Raw genomic sequence first — 11,807 nt, 5'->3', positions numbered from 1 at the left:
CAGTATTGATTCGCCAAGTTTACTGAGATTACAGGAAGGTAATTAATGTGAACAATTTTATCATAAAGCTCATACATTGGTGTTTTATGTGTTGTCTCTGTGCATTTAGACAAATTCTCAATCTCCTCCAAATTTTGCCTAATTATGTACACTTTAGATATATCATTTCGTATTGATATTCTGATTTTGATGAAAGGTAATGTCACTAAAAAGTTGGAAGTACAACTCCTGCATTTTTTTTTTTTTTGAAATTTGATAAAAATGTGGACTGCATCAAAAAAATTTGAATTGGCTGAACTGTTTTGATTTAATTTATTAGTTTTAAGGTACATTTTGCACTGTAAAATAGGATCACGAGCAAGCATCTCCACCTTAGAAGCACATGCTATAGTACCATGTACAGCATCTTGTGTACGATATCTCAGATATAGTCAGATTTTTGCTCTGTTATACTTTGATATTGTAAGTAATGTATCAGACATCAAAATGGAGAATATGTATTCATAGACACCTGATTTACATTACTTTTTTGTCAGTGCAGTAAAACTTTTAAAATGCACTTGAGAACTTCTACTTTCATGATTGGCTTTTTGAAATCAATGGAAGAATCAGTAAATGGGAAAAAAAAAGAACCCACATTAATAACATTTCTTAATGCACACTTGCCATTTATATTAGCATGTGACCTGGTATGTTTTATCTCTTGCATACTGAATCTCGAATTTTAAGAATTCATTGAGTTGGTTTTCATATAGCAACACCTTCTTCACCATATTTATAAAAAGCAAAAATCTTGAGGGGGGCATGCAACTGTTGGATCCCAAAGGAGGGGGGGGGGCAGATTTTGGAAATAAAGTCTTAGTAAAATTTCCTCGAAAATTTTGAATGTAAATAATAGTTAATCTGTCCTAAATTGACAAGAAAATAATTTGGTACCCTGTCCTTGTCTGCATGGTACGTCGCTACTATACCACACGCACACACGAAGTAGAGTTTTGAAGTCTGGGAATTTTTCTTTATTTTACCTCCGGCGTCCATCAATCTGTAAACTTCTCAAGAACCACTGGACCAATTTTAACCAAAGTTGGCACATCCTTAGGTTACAGCGATTCGAAATTGATCAAATGAAGGACCAAGCTCGCTTCGAAGGGTGAGATAAACAAGAAAAAGCAAAATTTTGGTGGGGTCATTAAACTCGCTCAAGAACAATTGGGCCAGAAAAGGTGAAACTTGCGTGAAAGCTTCTTGTGGTGGTGTAGATTCTTGGCCCAGGGGGTAAGGTGAGCCGATGCGTGAAAGCTCCCTGTAGTAGTGTAGATTCTTGCCCAGGGGGATAAGATGAGCCGATTACACTTTAGTGAAATCTTCCTGAGGTTGTTTATATTCGAAATTGTTCAAATCATGCCCCCCAAGATGAAAACAATAGTGGATCAAAGTTTTATATTGAAATATATTGGAAATCTTTATATATTTAAAATCTTTTTTAAAATCACTGGACCAGAAAAGATTAATTTTATTTGAAAGATTTCTGAGGCAGTGTACAAATTATTGCCCCGGGAGGGGGGGGGGGGGGCTAGGGTGTGGCCACAATAAGAGATCAACGCTTTGCATGGGAAAATTTTTAAGAAATCTTTTCAAGAACCACAAAAGAATCATTAATTTGTAAACATTATAAGTTGTGTTGATTCCCATCAAATTATGGACCACAGATTCCTTACCTTAACCTAAATTCTTTGTGTGCCAGGAGGAACACAGGGCTTGGACACCTTTCTGAGGCTGCACGGTGTGCCGCGTTCCAGGAGCTCCAGCCTGCATCGTCCTGCTTCACCTCGCCATCATGTTGTCTTGGGGCGGCCCGCTTCCTTCTCTCCTCAGGCGTACACCTGAGGACAACAGTACACTCATCCTTGGATCCCTCCTCAGCACATGGTCGATCCAGTTCCATCTTCTCCTCCTCACCTCTCCACTGATGTTTTCTGCTCCTGCCATCTCCAGAAGTACGCCCGCGTACCGCAGTGATGAGAGCGTTTGCTGTAGAGTCATGATGTAAAGAGTAGATCCTTACGTCGCGGGTTCGAATCCACTGCAGGACTTGGAGGCCGGTCCTTTGGGTGAGACCGTATAAACCGAGGTCCCGTGTCGCAGTAGGTGCTGGCACAAAAAAGATCCCTCACTGCTCAATGGCCCTATGTGCCAAGTATATAAGTCAAAAATTGCAGCCCTCCACCGGCAAGTGGTGGCGTCTCCATATGAGTGAAAAATTGAACATCTGAATCAGTTTTTTGGATATTCCATATTTCTTCATGATGACCCAAATGCTGCCTCTGTGCACCGAGTCGAACGCTTTCTCGAAGTTTACAAAATGGATGTACTGGGGAGCCTTCCACTTGTTGGCTTGCTCCAGGAAGTTCCTGAGGATGAAGATCTGGCCCCAAGACCATAAACTGAGAACAGACTTAAGTTAAAATTTCAAATTAAAATAACTTCTGAAATAATTTTGATAACAAAACAAATATTTTACCACATGTTTAAATTGAAATATTTTACAAACCTGCAAATTTTTGATAACTTATGTATTACATGTATAAATGACAAGCTATTCAAATTCAAAATTTTGACTCAAGTCTGTTCTCAGTTTATGGTCTCGAGGCCAGGTTAAAATCCCTCTCCCTCTCCGGAACCCAGCCTGCACTTTCCTAGAGGTGTGATCAATTCAGGCCTGTTTTCTGTTGATGAGGATTCTGATGAGCACTGCTGGTTAAGGGCAGCAAGGCCACCCTTCTCAGTTGCTGCAGTCCTGTAGCTTGCCTTTCTTGGGGATTTTGCAGATCAGTCCCTAGGTCCATTCCTTGGCTTCTTCTCTTCCTTCCATATCTGGTCAAAGGTGTGTTTCAGTTGCTGCCTGGTCTAATCGAGATCTACCTTAACATTTCTGCTCTTATATTTGATCTGCTCTCTTGGTCTTCCCATTCCTAAGCGCCTTCATTGCAACCCTGATTTCCTGTGTGTTGGGTGGCTTGACTGAGATGTCCTGCTCTTCTCCCTCTTCATGTTGTCTTCTGATGGTGACTCTAGAGTGTCCCTTTTGAGCACTTCCTCAAAGTGTTCCCTCCATCTGGCAATCCTTGCTTCTTTATTCTTCAGGAGCTCCCCATCCTTGCTTCTCACTGCTGCTGTTTGTCTGATACTCTGTCCTGTCAGCTGCTTTACGATGCTGTACAGTTCCTTTTGCTTCCCGTTCTAGGTCGCTTTCTGTGCTCGCTAGGCTTTCTCTGCCATCCTCTTGTCCTCTCTCAAACTTTTATTAAATGCTTTGTCTTTCTCTCTGTAAGTTTGTAAGTTTTCTCAATCTGGTCTTGACTCTTTCTGATCTTGTGCTCTCTCTTTGCCTTGATATCTCTTCTTGAAGTCTATCAGCTTTCAGGTGTCTTTGCTGATCCAAGGCTTGCTTTTGGCTTTCCTGAAGCCGAGTATTTCCTCTGCTAAATTCACCTAGGCCATCTTCTGCTCCCACATTTTTAGCTCACCTGAGCCAAAGGCTCAAGTGAGCTTTTCTGATCACATTTTGACCGTCGTCCGTCCGTCCGTCTGTCCGTCTGTCTGTCCGTCTATCTGTCCGTCCGTCTGTAAACTTTTCACTTTTTTGACTTCTTCTCAAGAACCACTGGGCCAATTTTGACCAAACTTGGTACAAAGCAACCTTGGGTGAAGGGAAATTTAAATTTTTAAAATGAAGGGCCAAGTCCCCTCACAAGGGGAGATAATCAAGAGAAGACAAAAATAGGGTGGGGTCATTAAAAAATCTTCTTCTCAAGAACCACAGGGCCAGTAAAGCTGAAACTTATATGGAAGCATCCTAGGGTAGTGTAGATTCTAAATTGTTCAAATCATGACCCCCGGGGGTAGGGCGGGGCCACAATGTGGAATCGATGTTTTACATAGAAATATATAGGAAAAATCTTTAAAAATCTTCTTCTCAAGAACCACTGGGCCAGAAAAGCTGAAACTTATGTGGAAGCATCCTGGGGTAGTGTAGATTTTAAATTGTTCAAATCATGGCCCCTGGGGGTAGGGCGGGGCCACAATAGGGAATCAAAGTTTTACGTTGAAATATATAGGCAAAATCTTTGAAAATCTTCTTCTTAAGAACCACTGGGCCAGAAAAGCTGAAACTTATGTGGAAGCATTCTTGGGTAGAGAAGATTCTAAATTGTTCAAATCATGGCCCCTGGGGGTAGGGCGGGGCCACAATAGGGAATCAAAGTTTTACATTGAAATATATAGGCAAAATCTTTGAAAATTTTCTTCTTAAGAACCACTGGGCCAGAAAAGCTGAAACTTATGTGGAAGCTTCCTTGGGTAGTGAAGATTCTAAATTGTTCAAATCATAGCCCCAGGGGGTAGAGCGGGGCCACAATAGGGAATCAAAGTTCTACATTGAAATATATAGGCAAAATCTTTGACAATCTTCTTAAGAACCACTGGGCCAGAAAAGCTGAAACTTATGTGGAACCATCCTTGGGTAGTGTGTTCAAATCATGGCCCCTGGGGGTAGGGCGGGGCCACAATAGGGAATCAAAGTTTTACATTGAAATATATAGGCAAAATCTTTGAAAATCTTCTTTTTAAGAACCACTGGGCCAGAAAAGCTGAAACTTATGTGGAAGCATCCTTGGGTAGTGAATGTTCTAAATTACTCAAATCATAGCCCCTGGGGGTAGGGCGGGGCCACAATAGGGAATCAAAGTTTTACATTGAAATATATAGGCAAAATCTTTGAAAATCTTCTTCTTAAGAACCACTGGGCCAGAAAAGCTGAAACTTATGTGGAAGCATCCTTGGGTATTGTTGATTCTAAATTGTTCAAATCATAGCCCCCAGGGGTAGGGCCGGGCCGCAATAAATATTACAAAGGGGAGGTCTTGTGAAGAACAGCAGGGCAAAAGTAACTCAGGTGAGCGTTGTGGCCCATGGGCCTCTTGTTCTCGATATCTTCAATCTCTTCTCTGTGTTCTTTTAATTTCTTTCAAACTCAGTTTTGAACTTAATTTTTATTTCTTTGTCTTTGAGGCGCTCCACATCCAGTCTTTGTCTCAACTTATTCTTGTGTGTGCTGAGGCGTAGCTTGATTCTGGTCTTCACCAGGCAGTGGGCCGCTGTTGGCATCCTCTCCCCTCTGAACTTAGGTGTCAAGAACAGAAGATCTCCACTGCTCATTAATGAGAAGGTTATCAATCTGGCTTCTACTCTACCAGTAGCAGATACTCATGTCGTTTTGCGGATCACGGGTTAGAGCTGGATAAAATCGGGATCTACTTTTATATAGAGAGTAATGCATGTATACAGAGAAAACAATCTTGTCGATAACTGCAAGACCATGTTAGTCATACTGATATTGAAGCATCTCAAATGTTATTGAGTTAGGGTGGAACCATAATATGGGAATTTCATGGGAATATAAAAATCTGATGAAAAGTTACTCAGGTGAGTGTTGTGGCCAATGGGCCTCGTCTTTTTTTTTATTTGGCTTGTCGAACTTCTACAGAAGAAAATGAATAACATGTCCTTGATCATTTTCAAAATAAATATTCTATCACTGATTGGCATAAAAATGCTAGCCCTCCCACCTTCAGAATCAAATGGTCGTCCTCTCATTGATATAGACAGGTTATGTGACGAAAAGGTTTGACAATTATTGAATAGAAAGTACGTGTATTATGATTTATTGTATATTTGTAATATAATAAAGGATTTTTGCATCCCTGATATGAACACAGGCACGCGCCCTGTATTACACACCCTGTATCGGCACCTTTTTTTTCACCCTTTATCACACCCTTTATTTCATCTTTCCGGAACATCTCTGTATTTTTCATTCGGAGTACCTCGGATCTTTTTTCTATTTGTTTATAAAGTATATTTAAATTATAATTTTACTTCATCAGATATTTTATGCTATTCAAAATAATTATTTTTTCAATTTATAATTATTTCATTTCTTATTGCTGAATTGCCTTTGAAAAAAAAAATGAGAAAGGGAAATTCAGCAAAAACAGAACACATTCGATTATTAAAAAATTTTGATTTAATTTACAAGTTTATACATGAATTTAGACCTTATTTTCAAATATATAATAAAAACAACAATACATGACAAAATCTGTATCACATCCCATATCAACCCTCGACCAATATTAGAACTCTGGCCTTCGGCCCTCGGGCTGATATTGAAGTCTCGGGTTGATATGGGGTGTGATACAGATTTTGCCATGTATTATTCTCTATGTAATTTGCAGTAACTCCTAACGTCAGCATCATAAATCTCATTTTTCCTAGCCCAAAATATGCATTTTCTTTCATTTTCAATGGTCATGCCTTCCTTTCAAAAATTAAAGTGTGGTATTTTTTCCCTAGATTTTAATTGAAAACTTTGGGAAGATGATTTTTGTGTGACTATAAATTTGTCAATAAATTGTATGTATTCCTATAATTGCTGTATCAGATGTTAAACTGAATATTATCAGCTGATACTTAAAGATGTTATTTTTTGGAACCTGCCAAATTGGTATCAAAATATTTTTATAATGATAATGTAGACACAAGAAATATTAGATCATTTTCAAACATAATGTCAGCTTTGGGGCTGATCAAGACCGAAATGAATATAAAAGTGTCCATAAAATCTGAATAATTAATGTAATCAATCTTTAGAATGCAAGGCAATTCCAAGTTTTTTCTTTGTTTAGCGTCCTTGGTTTTTGACACCCCAGATGAGCGAGAGAAAAAAAAAAACCCAAATAAAATCAGGAGTCCTGAAATTGATTCTTTTGGTCGAAAGCTTTGCATTCTGTCAATTTCTTTCCATGTCTAAACTCTGTCATATTAGGTATATCTTAAGCAATTAATACCTTGATTTTGCTAAGAAACATATCTCTCTATGAAAAATTGATAACTGAAATCAAATCCTTTGAATGACTTTATTTTTCTGACTATCAAGTATATTTTAATTTTAGATTGTGTGTTTTTTTGTGAAAGGTAGGTAGGTTTTTGAAAGATAAGTAGACGCTAACACAGAGAAAAAAAATTGGAGTGGCCTAATTTGCTTTTATGCAATTTCGTATTATCAATTACACTTAAATAAGATGTAGTAGAAATACTTTAAAAAAAAAAAAAAAAAAAGCTTGTTTTTTCTGGTCCATTATCCCACCTTTTTTGTAGGTGTTCTGCTTCATAATATTAAAGTTTAATTTAAAGAACTAGACGAATTGAGGGTTACATGTAGGACATACTACTTCTTCTTTAATGATCTTACGTGTTTTTATCCTTTTTGTTGATTGTTTGCTGCTCTTCCCTTCGAGAATTTTTCACTCATGTTTGTTGAGACGCCACCAATGAAGGACCGCAAATTTAAAATTGTACATAAAACTTACAGCCACGAAGCAGTGAGGGATCTTTCTCGTGCAAGCACCTACTGCGAAACGGGACTGGTTTATACGATCTTATCTGAAGGATCGGTCTCCACGTCCCACTGTGGGATTCAAACTCACTACGTTTTAAGATAACCCTGAGCCTGTGTATTTCTGCTTTACTTAACAATAGAACACAACAGATGTTGTTTGCTCATATCCTTATCCAATGAATATTTCAAACATTTATTGAAAGTATTTAATTCATGGATAAGTTTTATCAATTTTTTTGTCAAGTGTTATAAAGAATTCATTAAAACAAATGCGAAATTTAAGAGAAAAATCAATATGCATTGAATATATAAGTGAAATGGGAAAATTTAGGAACAAATTTATAGTGATGAAATATTGAAACAGCATGTTTGATTATCCATTTATTGAACAGTAAGTGCAGTCCTCTAAGATAAACGTTTTCAATGAAATAATTGATATAGAAAGGCATGAATGGTTAATTTTAGTTACCCAATATTTACCAAGTTTTAAAGCTTGCATAAAAGTCGAAAAACCTTTTAGTTTGTAAACTATATACATTTTCATCTTTCTAAAATCAATGCGCACTATAGTATATTCATACAAATACATTACACCTTGTTGGTCAAGATTAAATAATTTATCTAGAAAGGAACATTTCTTTATAAATAGAGCTAGGATCTATTGGGCCAGGATTGGTCTCAGTCTTTACATAAAGCTTGTCTATTACGGTCAGTGACTTTAAGCTATATTCATGTAATAATTCGTTTTCATTTTATTAGCTCACCTGAGCCGAAGGCTCAAGTGAGCTTTTCTGATCGAAATTTGTCAGTTGTCTGTCGTTGTCGCCGTCGTTGTAAACTTTTCACAATTTCATCTTCTTCTCCAGAACCACTGGGCCAATTTCAATCAAACTTGCCACAAAGGGGATTCAAGTTTTTTTTCAAATGAAGGGCCACGCCCTTTTTCAAGGTGAGATAATAGAGAACAGCAAAGCCCTGATTGGTCATATTTATGTGGAAGCATCCTCAGGTAGTGTAGATTCTACTTTGTTCAAATCATGACCGCCGGGGGGTAGGGTGGGGCCACAATGGAGGATCAAAGTCTTAAATAGAAATATATAGGAAAATATCTTCTCCTGAAGAACTGCAAAGCAACATATAGGAAAATATCTTCTTCTCAAGAACTGAAAATCATGTTTAGTCATTTTGATATGGAAGCATCCTCAGGTAGTGTAAATTCAATTTTGTTCAAATGATGACCCCCGGGGCAGTGGCGGACCCAGGAATTTCGTAACGGGGGGGGGAGTAGAGGCAGTGGGTCTGGGGGCTGCATTGAAGCCCCCAGTGGGTCTAAAGCAAGGCCTTTGTGGGGGTTTGGGAAGCTGACAAATTCTTACAAAGAGGAGATGTTTTTCCTTGATTTTAGGATAATGGACATATAAGTTCTACATGAAAAAAAATTCAAACGGGGAACGCACGCCCGGCGCGCCGGCCCTGGATCCGTCTTTGCGGGGGTGGGGGGGGGGGGCAATGGGGGATCGAAAGTTTTACATAAGAACATATGGAAAAAATATTTCTTCTCAAGAACAGAAAAACCATGTATAGTCATATTGATATGGAAGCATCTTCAGATAGTGTAGATTCAAGTTTGTTCAAATGATGACCTCTGGGATAGGGAGGAGCCACAATGGGGGATCATATTTTACAAAGGAATATATGGGAAATTTTTTTTAAAAACCTTTTTCAAGTACAACAAAGACATTTGTTAAATTGACATGGAAGGTAGTTTAAAGTTTACCCCCCGGTAATCTTTTCAATACTGAACTGATTTGTGCTTTTGCCTAGCCAATGTGCTCAGGTGAGCGATGTGGCCCATGGGCCTCTTGTTACAGTATGTAGAGATAGGCGTTTATTATGAAGCATGATTATATTGTTGTCTGACGTCATGGCGTTAGACAATACTAGATTTAGCCAAGGCTTGTTGGTCAATAGAATTCTTGTGATAACTTGATACTATCTTAACCATCAATTGGAGAGCATGAGGAGTAAAGGAAACAACCAGCCAGAGCAATGGAGCTGATGTCATTATTATCACATTATACATTACAGGTTACATAACATTTGGCCTTTCTCGAATGCATCATTCATGTCCAGCAAAACAGAAGGAATGAAGCTGGTCAGGTCAACACTTGTCGATTATCTTTATTAGATTAACTAATGGATGTTTATTTTGATTGCATACTAAGTCTCTCTACCTTTAGTATTTTTATAAATCTACACATATTCATAACTTGCAGACGTTTGATTTATTCATAGTTAAAACATATCAAAGTGAAGGATAGATGTTGAATATTCTTTTGCTAAATGCAAAGATGTTAGCTCATTTGTAATACGTTTAATTTTTTTTTATAATAAATATTTCTTAATTATCAAAATTGTTCAGATTGTGTAGATTTTTATGTGTTGTAACTTTTTCTTTCTAAAGCACTAGTTATATCTTTATATCCATGAACAGGCTCGTTGGAAGAAATTTCAGAAATTTTCAGTTTATGGAGGGCACTATCAAGTAAAATTCCTTATAGAGCATAAAAAAGTTATCAGAAGTTAATATTTACATGATTTAGGGGACTCAAGCCATGATTTAGGAGACTCAAGCATGAAATACCTATAATGTATAAATCGGCAAAATAATTGGGGGATCCTACGTCCATGAAAAAAAGAAATTACACCTAATATAGTGCATGCCCCCCCCCCCCCCCGGTTCCTACGTCCATGAAAAAAAGAAATTACACCTAATATAGTGCATGTATAAAGAATAAAATCCATGTCCAAGTTTTATTTTATGTTGATGCCACTGAATTGAACTTTTCTTGTATCTTAACAACATAATGCATTTCATGACTCACAGTCATGATGATTAAACTGGATTTAACTTTTCTTGATTTTTCGCGTAAAAATAAATTTGCTCAAGTCAGACAAGCTTTTTAGGAAAGCTAATACTTGTTACAGTATGTTGAGATAGGCGTTTATTATGAAGCATGATTATATTGTCAACAAATTTCGAGTTTATCTCAATATGTTATTTGATTTTATTTTTCTCTTACTTTTCATCGTAAATAATGGTAATGTCTGTATTCTAATTTTTTCTTTGTGTGTTTATTTTACAATACATCTCCGTTGATATTATAAAATATGCCATTAATGTATACGAAGTGTAAAGATTAAATCATAGGGAGTGTAGATACTGATATGTTATCCTACTATTTGAAAACTTTAGATCTGAAACTTATTGACTCGGTACAAGTATGTATTTCTAAACATATTATGCACAGATAAGCAGTGCGTTTACTTTCTAGCGCAATAACGCTGACAAAAACTAATAGTACAGACGGAATGAAAGCAATGTAATACACTAAATTGATTAAATTCTAAGGAGATTATATCTATATCTATATCTATATATATATATATATATATCGCAGTTCATCGCAGGCAAGGATATCTGTATCGAGTATCACAGAGTGAATACTCAAAGAAAGTGTGCTATACTGAAGTATAGTTCAGCTTGACTGTGTTTTAGTTACAGTGAAATTTACGATTTGCTTTCCCTTTAGTGTCTTTTATATCAAGCATGAACATGCATAAAAGATAGATAATTGAAAGAAAATATTCAAGACCTTATATATATATAAAAAAAATACCATTTCAAGGTTGAATTCGACTTTTCCACTCAACGAGCAGAGTTTTGACGCTGTTTACGGAGACTAAAGAAAATAAAGACAAGCATGCCATATATGGTTGTGTAGATAAATTATCGTAGAAAACATAGGTATAAACAGTTTGTCAGTATATTTCCTCTGAAAGTGTAAATGAGTGCGATTCTGGGGGAGGGGGGGGGGCTCCATGTAATTCGGAGTTAGATACCTTGTGTTATTATTATACTATGGGTTAAAAATTTATTACCGAAACAAGTGCCTGTGGTCACCATATACCACGGTGCATATACCGGTGAAGTGCTTCAAATTTAGACCTTTACTCGGCACTTAGGGCCATTGAGCAGTGAGGGTTCTTTATCGTGCCAACGCCTACCGTGACACGCGGGGCCTCGGTTTTAAGGTCTAAGCTAATTAGACTGTATTTTACTGGTTCATGTGAAAATGTCGCCCAGAAAGCTAAATGCATGTTGATTGGGTTCAAAACCATCTCTTTTCAATCTCAATGCCCAAATTTTCTCTTTGGGTCCTTAGGAAATAAATACTCAGGCCCTGTCCCGATTTATTGGTACAGTTCAAAGCGCACATAGCTCATCTCGCCAACAATAATGTTCCAAAACCGGCAATATATTTTGTACATTATTTCTCATCTCTTA

Source organism: Saccostrea echinata, unplaced genomic scaffold (genome assembly GCF_033153115.1).
Source record: "Saccostrea echinata isolate AGI-Se365-2 ecotype Australia unplaced genomic scaffold, CSIRO_AGI_Sech_v1 ptg000009l, whole genome shotgun sequence".
Classification (NCBI taxonomy): Eukaryota; Metazoa; Mollusca; class Bivalvia; order Ostreida; family Ostreidae; genus Saccostrea; species Saccostrea echinata.
The sequence above is the reverse complement of the archived record's forward strand: the minus strand, read 5'-3'. Positions refer to the sequence as shown.